General features: G+C 46.3%; 1 protein-coding gene across 11 annotated transcripts in view; it reads left to right on the forward strand.

The window, feature by feature from the left end:
* The first annotated feature begins 2249 nt into the window (after positions 1-2249).
* LOC121281082 (prolyl 4-hydroxylase subunit alpha-2-like) overlaps positions 2250-12572 on the forward strand; it is a 110536-nt gene continuing 100213 nt past the window's right edge. For 6 of the 11 annotated variants that reach the window (XR_005943808.1, XM_041193722.1, XM_041193730.1 and 3 more), the window contains exons 1-2: positions 2250-2333; positions 2804-2839. The gene's annotated coding sequence lies outside the window, so the exon portion shown is untranslated. Of the gene's footprint in view, positions 2334-2538; positions 2714-2803; positions 2840-7578; positions 7617-12572 lie in introns of those variants that run through there. The other 5 variants (XM_041193727.1, XM_041193723.1, XM_041193726.1 and 2 more) reach the window with 5 other exon arrangements.

The raw sequence follows: 12572 nt of genomic DNA on the forward strand, positions 1-12572 counted from the left end.
GGAAAGGGACTCTCCAGGCACAGACAGTAACAAACCAAAGGTGCACATAAGTTGCCTGACCTATGCATACTCCAAGTGGGAGGACAGGGAAAGGGAAAGTTATATTGTATTGTACCATCAGGTGGTTTAGGATTCCTCTGGTGTTCTGGACGACTGGCCACCCAAAGGACCAGTAGAGGAATTCACAACTTAAGGTGTGGCAGGCTTGGGCTTTGCCAAGGGCCAAGAGGGGGGTCTGTTAGGGGGAAATTAAATATATTTATTAAAAAAGGAGAACACAGTAAGAATCTGCTGAACATACTTAAAATCTCCAGGCGGCCATTGATACTAAACATGTTAACAGTTGAGGATAAGCAGATGGACATTGCACACAAAGAGGCTTTGAGTTTTTGTGTGATTTACACAGAAGTCAAGAGATGAGCTAATGTCCAGTAACAGGGAGGACAATGCAAGTGGTTCAATGATGCGGTGAATCCTTGAGATCTAGACTGGAAATAAAGCATTACATAAAGTTAGATTAAGTGTACTCCTCTCTCAGAAAGGGAAGGGGCAGGTGGTTTTAGCTTAGATTTGGGAGGACATACAATAGACAAAGACGGGGCTTTGATGAAAAACAGACTTGAGTTATGAGAACCAAGGTCTTTGCATACATGTTTTAATTTTGATTGGATGTTATTATTATGTATACCACCTTTAGAGTAATTGGTTAGCAAAATCACGTTTATGTACTCAGTAGGATAGTGTTAACATGGGACCTGTGTGTCGGTTACTGATTGGAGGTATTCAAATATATTATGATGAGAAAAAGTACAAAAGTAATGAAATGTCATCAGTCTGGGAGCTGGGTTTTCATTCTTAGGAATGATTATGGCTCCCTTGCATATGTTTGAATAAACCTGGTTAAAGGAAGCCTGTGTCTTTGTGGTCGCTGTGTGATCGGGGATTGTAACTTCTCCTCTTCAACTGGCCTAGGTGGTAGTTGCTGGATTGGAGGGAGTACCCGCTTCACAACCAATTTAAGATAATCAATTGGGTTCATAACATGGCTCATTTACACTTGTGCGAAGTGTAAATTCGTATGTGGGGACCCATTCTCTGCAAACAAAAGGAATATGTTCAAGCCTTATGTCTTTTTTGAATTACCCAGGAGTTTGGGGAGCCTATAATTCCCCATTGCTTTCTCCAAGGCTTCAGCCAATCAGCATCGACTTGCAAACCAGTTAGCACCCTTATCTCCTGTAGTGTAAATTGTGATCGTTCGAAATTGTCATTCTTGCATTTGCCCTGATGAATGCAAGATGAAAAGCTTCATGAACATGTCTCTCTTTTCAGCTATATGTATATAATAATAAGTTGCACATCAATATTGGAGATGGGTTACGATAAATGCGGGAAATACTCAGCAGGTCTGGCAGCAATTTGCAAAGAGAAACAGAGTTAAGGGTAGGTCCACTCTGTTGCCTTCTCCATAGACACCAGACCTGCTGAGTAACTCCAGCATTTTCTGTTTTGCGGGAGCAGAGGTTATTTCCTACTCCTCCAGCCTCATCAGCTAATAGTAAAGTCAGGAATTGTCCCTGCCACCTTTACGACTATTTACAATGTAATACTCCAATAAAACTTGAGAGGAACGTGGGTCTCATGCTCTCCCACGCCGCTTACCAACGCCTATGACTGAGCGCGTGCAATAATGCACGATTCCAGGTCCAGGATAATGAATGGAACAGCTCTCTGATACCGTAATCCATCAAAACAAATGGCCCATCTATAGTACGACCTGATTTCTGTTTTTAAAGTATAGCAGCAAGAGACAGGGTAGAGAACCTGCAGGTGCGGAGAAGCATTTTTTCCCCCACAAAGGCTCAGTTTAATTTTTTTTCTGAATTCTAATAGCTTTAGGGCAAACTTGGAAAACATATGTGGTCTGAGAGAACAGCCAGAAACATTTTCCTGTATTTATTTCTAATTGTGTTGTGGGATATTTCTGCGTTCAATCTGGAAAAGTATCGAATATTCTATTTAAGAAAAAAAAATCAGTTACGCTCTGCCTGAATCGGGTCATAGAATAAAATTTGCAAACTTTAGCCTGGTTCTCATTACCTAGAGCCCCCGGGGTGTTTCCTACTTGCCAATGGTCCCTGAAGGTTTCAGCTGAATTGAAAGGCGGTGTTTTTAGGAGAGATATGGCTTTCGGGGGCCGATCACTACGTGGCAGCAGAGAGAGATTTCAGATTCTGGAAATCAGAAGCAGAAAAGCTAGGGAGAGAGGGGGAGAGAGAGAGGAACAACAAACTACCACGGATCAACAAGCGGAGTGCACCTTCCTCTTGGAGGTAAGATATCCCTTGGGTTGAGGGGTGGCTGGGCTGTCTTGAGATCTTGGTCGTGCAGAGAGAGGGACAGCGCTACTGATTGAAGAATCAGCCTGAAATCTCTGCAGCAATCAGAAATCAGGCAGAGACACCGATCGCGGTGAATGGATCTAGTCTGTAGCTCTCTCTCTCTCTCTCTCTCTTGTCCTTTGGCCGCCGTCTCGTGTACAGCGTGTTTTCAGGAGCTCTGTAGCTTCTAGAAACCTCACTACTCTCTGCCCGCAGCTCCTCGTTGAGTTGTGCTTGAAGTTAATGGGAGAGTGTCCGATCCTCTTATATAAGCAATGTTTTGGTCAGAATGTTCCTTAAATTCCCCCCATGGCCACGTTTAGTTACAAAGTGTAAGTTTGTAAACATCCCTGGCTTTGGAAATACATGTTTAATGTTCTTCTCACTGAATCTAATGATACTTGTTTGTTTTTTTGGAAAAGAAGGACCAGGAAAATTCAACTCCAGTGTTAAAAACGGTTAGTTACACCGATTTTGCTTTTATCTTGTTACATTGTTGCTTGGGTCGGTCTGGTCGTGTTTGTTTTTTTTAACCCCGTTAGCCTTTTAGCGACCTTTTTTTCTGCTGTAGCACATACAGCATTTCGTCACTTTCAGCCCAGAATGAGGTCTACACAGCAGAGATGGTTTTGCTCCAACACTTGTCCAAGCTGTTTTCAGCCGGTGAGTGGGCAAGTCTCTAGGCTACAAACACTAACATGCCCTGCTGGCGACGTTTCACTGCGCTGAACTCTCTCTCCCTCTCCCCATCCCCACCCATCTCTCTCTCCCCACCCCTCTCTCCAGGTACCATGCCCCGAGAGCAAGTTAGTGACCATGGGCTTCCATGTGTTGGGCTATGGTTCTGCTTGGCGAGGTGTTGCAGTGGTTTGCCGTTGCTCTCTGCAGATTCTGGTCGACCGGGAGACTCTCCCGCTCTTACCACCTTCCACAAGGAGTATTGGAAGGATTTGCAGGTTGGTAATCGACCTGTTTGGCCACATTATAAACGCACCTTCTGTGGCCTCCAAGTCCCAGAGCGGGAACTGGAACCTAGAGTTTCTGGCTCGGAGGTATGAAATACAGGCAGAGAAATCATCGAATGCAGCACAGCAGGACGCCATTCGGTTTCTCGAGTCTGTACTCTTTTTTTCTAAGGACAATTAGTCACACTTGCTTGTCCTTTCCCCACACCCTTGCAGTTTTCAGATTCGAAGTTGCCTCACTGTCACCCGGGCCCCGCTTTTTTTTTAAATTAGCGAACATTATCAAGTACTGCTACCAAATGGAAGACCAAATTTAGCATCACCAGTGATTTCAAATGCGCTTTTGCTTGAAGGTAGAGAGGCGGGTGGGGTGAAGTGCATGGAAGTTCCCTCGACCCAAAACAGCAGGGATCTACTCAGGCAGCACCCCTTAAAAAGATTGGATTGTTTCGGCTGCTCTGGTACCCCCTTCAACTGAGTTGGTGTCACATACGTTGATTTTGCTTTTTTTTATTTAAAGAGGTGATAGCAGAGGGCGGGGAAATGTGAGGGGAAGTCACTCTGGGCAGCTGGGTCCATATTCTTTGGGATTTCCTCCCAAAAATCTCATCTGCAACATTCCAAAACATCCTAACAACCTTGTACGAAAACACTTTTGTCCCGCGACCAATTTTTATGCCTTATTCTTTCTCTCCTCAGTGCCTTCCCCTCCGGGTGCTGTGAATATCTGTTCTATGTTTAACAAGCTTCCTTCTAAATTAGGGAGAATTTTAACCTGTAACGAGGAAGGGCTTTAGCTGTTGCCAGGGAGCGAGTGATTAAATACAGGAAATTAAAGAAAGAAATGAAGCGATTCATTTTGGTAGGAAGAACGTGGAGAGACAATATAAAACAAAGGGTGCAGCTCTAAAGGGGGTGTAGGAGCAGGGGGACCTGGATGTACATGTGCACAAATCATTGCAGGACAGGTTGAGAGCGCAGTTAGCAAGGCATATTGTGTCCTGGGCTTTATTAATTGGAGTGTAGTGTATAACAGCAAGGAAGTTATGTTAAACTTGCATAGATCACTGGTTTGACCTCAACTGGAGTATTGCGCCCAGTTCTGGGCACCACATGTTAGGAAGGATGTTAAGGCATTAGAGAGAGTGCAGAAAAGATTCACAAGAATGGTTCCAAGGGTAAGGAACTTCAGTTATGAAGGTGGATTGGAGAAGTTGGGGCTGTTTTCCTTGGGGGAAAGAATGTTGAGAGGAGATTTGATAGAGGTATTCAAAATTATGAGGGGTCTGGACAGAGTAGACGGAGAAACTTTTCCCACTGGTGGAAGGATCGAGAACAAGAGGGCATGGATTTAAGGTAATTGGCAAACGAAGCAATGGTGACATGAGGAAAACCTTCGCACAGCGAGTGGTTACGATTTGGAATGTACTGCCTAGAGTATGGTGGAGGCAGGGTCAATCGAGAGATTCAAGAGGGAGTTGGACTATTATCTGAAAAAGAATAATGTACAGGACTACAGGGAGAAGGTGGGGAAGTGGCAACAGATGAATTGCTCCTTTGGAGAGCCATCATGCCATCATGGAGATGACGGGCCGAATGGCCTCCTGCTGCATGGTGACCATCCTGTGACTCTGAAAGGAAGACTTGCCTTTATATAGCATCTTTCACAACCTTAGGACGGCTAAATTTAAGTGTCTTTTGAAGTGTAGTAATGTAGGAATTGTCACCAGCAATTTGTACACTGCAAGTCCCCATGAACAGCAATTGACTGAAAGCTGAATATTGGCTAGGAAACTGGGGAGAACTTCACTGCTGTATGTCAGATAATGCCATGTGCTCTTTTACATCCACCTGAGAGGGCAGACAGGACTTCAGTTTAACACCTCATCTAAAAGGCAGCACGTCTAGTGCACCACTCTGTCATTATTGCACTGGGAGTGTCTGCTCAAAGCCTATGGAGTGGGTCCGGAGCCCAATACTCTCTGAGTGAGAGGTGAGAGAGCTACCTAATGAGCTGAGAGTGAGCAAGAAGCTGTGAGATTGTCCTTAGTCTGCAATAGATGTAGTAGATGTAGGTTCCCTGAGTTCCTGCAACATTACATATTTTGCCCCTCAGGCTCTACTGTCTCCTATTTTCTTTCCATGTCCAAAGACAACGGCCAGGATTTTCCAGTCCAGCCCACAGTGGGAATCGTCCTGGGTGGGATAGAAAATTTGATGGACCAACCAAAGGTCCGTTGACTTCGGAGGGGAATTTCTGGTCTTACCGGAAAATCCAGGCCAATGTTCTCATTTCATTCCCTTGGCAAGACGCAAGTGCAAAGTTAACCTTATCCTTCCTGGTATTGAATCAACTGAAGAGCTTGACCTCAACAAACAGAAGAACTGCCTTTTCTTTAGACTCATTGGTGCCACCGGATTGTGCCACGAATACATGATATTTCAGATCTAGCTATGTGTTTTGATGCAGCTTCTATCAATACAGTGTGCATGTGTTTGGCAAACAAAATGGCTCCTGGAACATTTTTGCAGAAGGACACCTCTGAAGTAGAAAAATATGCTCTGTGGGTGTACACTGCAGTGGAGTAGACTATAAAAGAAGTGACCTAAAGTTTTGAGGCACTTGAAAAGAAATCACAGCTTATAAAGAAAACTGAAATGCAGCAACCCTGGCACTGTTTGCTGTAGAATAGTTATAACTGTGCCAAGCGTTGGCTGTCTCGAACTGAGAGGTGTGGCAACTGAGTTGCATTTTTGTAAAGAGGCAAGACTGAAAAGGTTGCACACAGCTTTAGAGCACACTTCAGCCAAAAGTTCCAAAACACAGCCAGGTAATTTTTGTGATCTCACTGAAACTCTTTTGAGAACTGCAATCACGTTTTAGCTCAAAATGTGGGCTATTAGAATGTTACATTTCAGTTAAAGGTGTCTATAATTAATTAACACAGATCATCAGAAGCTGGAGACTCTTGCGTACAATTGCAGATTGCAGAATATTCCCTCTCAGTTTATTTCCCATTTCTTGAAAGCGCCCTGGTGCTTGATAAAAAGAAAAGAAAAACTTGCATTTATATAGCAACATACTCAACCTCCTCAGACCATCGCAAAGCACTTTACAGCCAACAAAGTGTTCTCTCGAAGTGCAGTAACTGTTGTAGTGTAGGTGGGTGTACCTACATTATGTGGACAGCAGCGTTTCAAAAAGGCAGTTCACCACCACCTTCTCAAGGGCAATTAGGGATGGGCAATAAAAATGCTGGCCTAGCCAGCCAGGCCCATATCCCATGAAAGAATAAAACAAGGCAGCCAGTTTGTACGTAACAAGCTCCCACAAACTGCAATGTGATAATGACCAGAAAATCTCTCGTTTTTCCAAATGATGTTGGTTGAGGATAAGTTTTGGCTTGGAAACCCCCATGCACTTCTTTGAAATAGTGCCATGGAATCTTTTACTTCCAACTGCATGGTCAGATGGTGCCTTGGTTTGGCATCCTAACTTTCCGCAGGCGCGCTGCTGCCCCTCGTCAACATCATCCGAAAACACGTACGCTGATCCTACCAAAATCTACCTCACCGCTACCTCTCTCAGCTGTCCACTGCCTATAAATTACTAGTTTACTTGTCTGACATTCAACACTGGATGAGCAGGAATTTTCTTCAACTAAGTAGTGTGAAGTCTGAAGCACTGACTTCAACCCCCCCCACAAATTCTGCTCCTTAGATATCTACTCCTCTCTACTAGCAACTGTCTGAGACTCAAGCAGACTATTTGCAACTTTGGTTGTCATATTTGACCCTAGGGTGTGTTTCAGACCATACACGTGCCATCATGCAGACCACCTATTTCCAAAGCTAGGTGGGAATGTAAGCAATGAGGAGGACACAAAGAGGCTGAAAAGAGATATAGGTGGGTTAAGCGAGTGGGCAGCAAGTTGGCAGACGCAGTATAACATGGGAAAGTGTGACATTATTCACATTGGTAGTAAGTAAAGAAAAGCAGAATTTTTTTTTGAAGGCATGAAACTTTTAAATGTTAATGTTCAGAGAGGCTTGAGTGTACTTGTAAAATAAACATGAAATTAACATGCAGATACAGCCAGCAATTAGGAAGACAAATCGCACATTGGCTTTTACTGCAAGGGAGTTAGAATGCAAGAATTAAAAGTCTTGTTACAATTGTACAGGGCTTCGGTGAGACCATACCTGGGGAACTTTTTGCAGCTCTGTATCTAAGGAAGGATATACTTGCCTTGGAGGAGATACAGTGCAGGTACGTTAGATTGATTCTTGGGATGTTCTGTGATAAGAGGTTAAGTAAGTTGGGCCTGTACTCTATGGAGTTTTAAAGAATGAGAGGTGATCTCATTGAAACATACGAAGTTCAGAAGTGACGACAGGATAGACACTGAGAGGTTGTTGTTTCCCCTGGCTGGGGAATTCTTGAGTGTGGGGGCATGGCCTCAGGATAAGGGGTCGATCATTTAGGACTGAGACAAGGAGAAATTTCCTCACTCAAATTTCTGAATCTTTGGAATTTTGGTGTATAACTTCAACGCGAAGATGCACTGGAGAACCCACCCCCAAGTCTCCTGGAAGCCCCCAGATAAGAATTACACAGCTGTACTTCAAACTTCTATTGGGCAGTTGCCTTGCAGTTGGAACCATCTGAAAGTGTGATATAAATTGCAAAACTTTGGATAGTTCAGACTGTCTTATCGGAATAGTTACCCAAGAAAAGTTAGAAGAATTAAAACCACTTCTAACTCCTGGGTAACGATAATATTGTCCTCATCACCCCCCACCTCATCCCCTGACCACCCAATCCCCATCCTACTACTGACCACCCGACACCGTCACCCCCTGCCCCAACCAACTACCATCTGTCCCCCCACCACCCCTCAATCCTACTCGCTTACCTTACAAACCTACTTTCTCCCTGGCTTCTGAAAGTGGATGGACCTTCATGCTTTATGACAGCTAGTTCTGTAAAAAAAAAAGGGGGCGTGACTTCCTTACATCTGACTCTCCAACCCTTGACACAAATCCTCAGGAATGTGCTGCACTGGACAGTTGTTGCCCAGTCTGAGTTGGAAGGTCAGGCAAGAAAGGAGCGGCCGGATCTCCAGGTGAGAAACTAGGAGCGAAGTGGCAATCCGACTCTGATTGCCATTCCATGGAAGTTCAGGCCTTTTATATCCTGAGGGTTGTGAATGCTCCATCATAGTGTTTATTCAAGGCTGGGCTAGACAGATAGATAGATCGATCATCTCTCATCTTTTGGGGAACCAAGGGAGATGGGGAGTAGGTGGGGAAGTGGAGTTGAGGCAGAAGACAAGATCCTTAAAATTTACCTCTTTGACCAAGCTTTTGGTTATCTGCCTTATTACCTCCTTATTTCCTCACTTATATTTTTGTTTTATAATGCCTTTTTGAAGCACCTTTGGAAAATTTATTGCGGTAACGGCACTACATAAATACAAGTTGATGTTGATTGTACCTTCAATAGTGCGGCGCTCTCATTACTTAATTGAAAGAGACAGCCTGCGTTGTTTACAGTGGTGGTTCCTGATTGATTTTAGGGAGTGTGATTCAGCAGTACCCCACTTAAAGTCTGCCAAATGAGCTGAAATGCAGGTATTAAACTTGCAGTTTTGTTGCTATAAGTGGCTCAAGGGCAGTGTGTAACACACACAACCCTCAGTCCTGTCCATTTGACAATGGGTGGATTAGGGTGAAGTGGTCTCCATGATTCCAAAGGAAGGGAATTACATTTCCACAACTTGTACCATTCCAACAGGAGGGAGAATTGTGAAGACAGAATCACAGGAAATCACTTGCATTACAGAATTGTTGGAACCAGATGCTGGATTTAGACTGATAGGCCTTGTACATGGCAGAGCCTTTAATATAATGAGCTGCAGGCCTGAGCATGGACAGTTGGCTTGGAGCCAGTATGTGCATGCGTGGCACAATTAAAACTTCAAACCAATTGCAAGTTGCGAGAATCTACAATGCTCTACAGTTTCTTCCTGACCATTTATTGTACAAAGTTTATTGGACTTTCTGTACGTATTTTATTTTCTCTTCCCTGTCTTTAATTGGGCCCAGCTTTTCGTTCTATTGCATTCGTAACGTGGCCAAACAGGTTGAGTATCGACCTACAGATCCTTCCAACACACTAATGGCAGGGGTTAAAAGTGGGAGAGATTCCTGCTCAGCTATGTGATGGAAAGAATGATGGAGCCCCTACCATCACTATGGATAGCTCCAGGCTATAACATGCGTGTGAAAGTACAAGTTGCCACAACAAGTGTACTGAGTGAACTGTAGGACACCATTCTCACTTTGTTTTGTAGTGCAGGGGATTCTACTAAGATTTAATCACTAGTGCTGGAAATTTTCTCTGGGGTTCTCCCAATCGACTGTGGAAGCGTTATTTGGGTAGCTGAATAAAAATGTGAGATACCACATGTATCAAAGGCTGAAATGACAGATCCCCACTCAATTTTATTTTGGTTTTGTTGAGCTGATTTCCATTGATGCTTCCAAACCCGAGGGCAGAATTTTCTGCTTGGCGTGTTTTGGGGGGGGGGGGGTGCAGTGATGGTGGTGTTGGGGGTGGGGTGGGGGGGGGGGGTGGCGGGGTGGGGGCGGGGTGCAGTGATGGTGGTGTTGGGGGTGGGGTGGGGGGGGGGGGTGCGAGCCCCACCCATCAGTGTATAAAATAATGTGCGGTGATGTCAGGTGAGCGTCCCGATGTCACGGCACACCATCGCGATATTTTGCTGGGCGGGCGCGTGATGAAGTTCGACGTGCGCCCGCCATTAATTAACGGGCTAGTTAAGGCCCTTAAATCGTCAATCAGTGGTGGTTTTCAGGCGTCCGTGCGATCTTCGGGTCAACGCACGGGCGCAACGGGCAGGCGGGTGAGAGACTTTTTTATGAACCTCATCCTCGGGTGGGATAAGAGGGCTCAGTGGGGCCGTCAATCTGCTTTGTGGAGTATTTATTGGAGAAAGTATTTTAAACTTGCCTGTGTGATCTGCAGCAGTTCAGAACGAATTCCTACAGCTTTCTATATACTTTGAACCTTCAGGTCAGCACTCTGCAGTCAGTAATCTTTACCGGGCCTGCAGCTTTCCGGAGGTCTCCATTTAGCCTGGGTATGGATTCTGACATGTCCACTGGAGGCAGCTCCTCTAAGGAGGAAGGGAGGGCTAGAATAAGGAGGAGGCCAGGACTGGACATTCAGCCTCCAGGGGAGCCATCTTTGGGAGGACAGGCACATGCACAAGGGGTGCAGGGCCAAGAGGTAGTCCAAGGTGGAAGGGGCCGCAGGAGACGCCACTATTCTGCTGCTAGGGTATACAGGCAGCAAAGCAGCTACCTCAGTATTACTGAGGTGCAGTGCCGAAGGAGGCTCCAACTGTCAAGGGAGACAGTCAACCATATCTGTCAGATGATTGGCCCTGAGATCTCTCCTAACTGTGTAGGCGGACACCCCATGCCAGTGTCTCTGAAGGTCACAGTTGCCCTCAACTTCTATGCCTTTGGCTCCTTCCAGAGCTCGGTGGGTGACCTTTGCGGTGTCTCCCTTTCAGCTGTCCACACTTGTATCAAGCAGGTTACAGACGCTCTGTTCAGACGGGCATTGACCTTCATCCACTTCCGTTAGGACCAGGCAAGTCAGGCACAGCGAGCCAGAGGCTTCACAGCCATTGCTGGCTTCCCCCACGTCCAGAGTACAATAGACTGTACACATGTGGCCATCAAGGCGCCAGCAGGTGAGCCCAGCGCCTTCATCAACAGGAAGGGCTTCCACTCCATGAACGTGCAGATAATGTGTGACCACAGGATGCTAATTCTACAAGTAGAATCTGTGCAAGGTACCCAGGCAACTCCCATGACGCCTACATTCTCAGACGTTCCCAGGTGCTGGGGCTCTTCAGTGCTCCAGCCCGGCTGGATGGTTGGCTGCTGGGTGACAAGGGCTATCCCCTCAGAAGGTGGCTCATGACGCCTCTCCACCATCCAATATCAGAAGCTGAGCGGCGGTACAATAGGAACCACGCTTCCACAAGGGCTGTGGTGGAGAGAGCCATTGGTCTTCTCAAGATATGCTTTTGATGCCTGGACCGCTCAGGGAGTGCACTCCAGTACCCCTCAGATCATGTGTCACTGATAGTGGTTGTATGCTGCGCTCTCCACAATCTTGTGCTGGAAAGAGGGGACGCAGTGGACGATGAAGACATTGATGCAGTGGATGTGGCTGCACATGATGTGTCCAGCACTGTTTCTGAGGATGAGGAAGCGCAGGGGAATGCTGAGGGGCTAAATGCTGACCCGGGTCTACACCAAAGAGGCAGGGATACCCGAGAGACTTTAATCCAACAATCCTTCAGCTAATCCAACACCTCCCGCCGTGCTGCCACCTGCTCAAGGAGGGCAGCAAGGCATTCATCTGAAAAGCAAGGGGTGCATTGGCCCCCTCGCTGGCCTACACTGCAGCCTGCCCTGCTCCTGGGGCAGACCCTGCAGCCTGGCCTGCTCCTCTGCCCTTCCCTCCAGCGTGCCCTCCTCAGATGTCCCCTGGGGTGTGACGTGGAAGCGGCCATTGTCAGCAGCCTACAGTAGGCTGCCAGGCCTTCCTCTAAACAGGCTGCCGGGTCGCTATTGGACCCACTGGTCTGTGCACACCTGCTGCAGCCCGCAAACTCCCACTATTCATGGGAGTCAGCAAATGCGCTGGGCGGGCCTTAATTGGCTCGCCCGCGTAAAATGGCGGCGCGGACCCGATCGCGGGCGCCGACCAGACCCATACCTGCTGCAGCTCCGCACTCCCGACAGTTAGAAAATTCTGCCCGCATTAATACTCTTAGTGCCTAAATGCTATGGAGACTGTTGATGTTACTGAGCCATTGTGTGTGTTTTAAATGTACCATAGAAATAGGAGTAGGCCATTCAGCCTGTCGAACTTGCTCCACTATTCAATTATCGTGACTGATCACCTACCTCAATGCCACTTTCCTGCACTATTTCCATATCCTATGACGCCATTTCTCTTCAGAAATCTATCGATTTCAGTCTTGAGCGTGCTCAAGGATTCAGCCCCCACACCCCTCTGGGATAGGGAATTCCAAAGATTCAGCACCATCAGTGAAGAAATTCCTCCTCATCTCAGTCTTAAATGGCCTACCCCTTACGCTGAGATTATGTCCCCTAGTTT

The sequence above is a fragment of the Carcharodon carcharias genome, chromosome 8 (genome assembly GCF_017639515.1).
Source record: "Carcharodon carcharias isolate sCarCar2 chromosome 8, sCarCar2.pri, whole genome shotgun sequence".
Classification (NCBI taxonomy): domain Eukaryota; kingdom Metazoa; phylum Chordata; class Chondrichthyes; order Lamniformes; family Lamnidae; genus Carcharodon; species Carcharodon carcharias.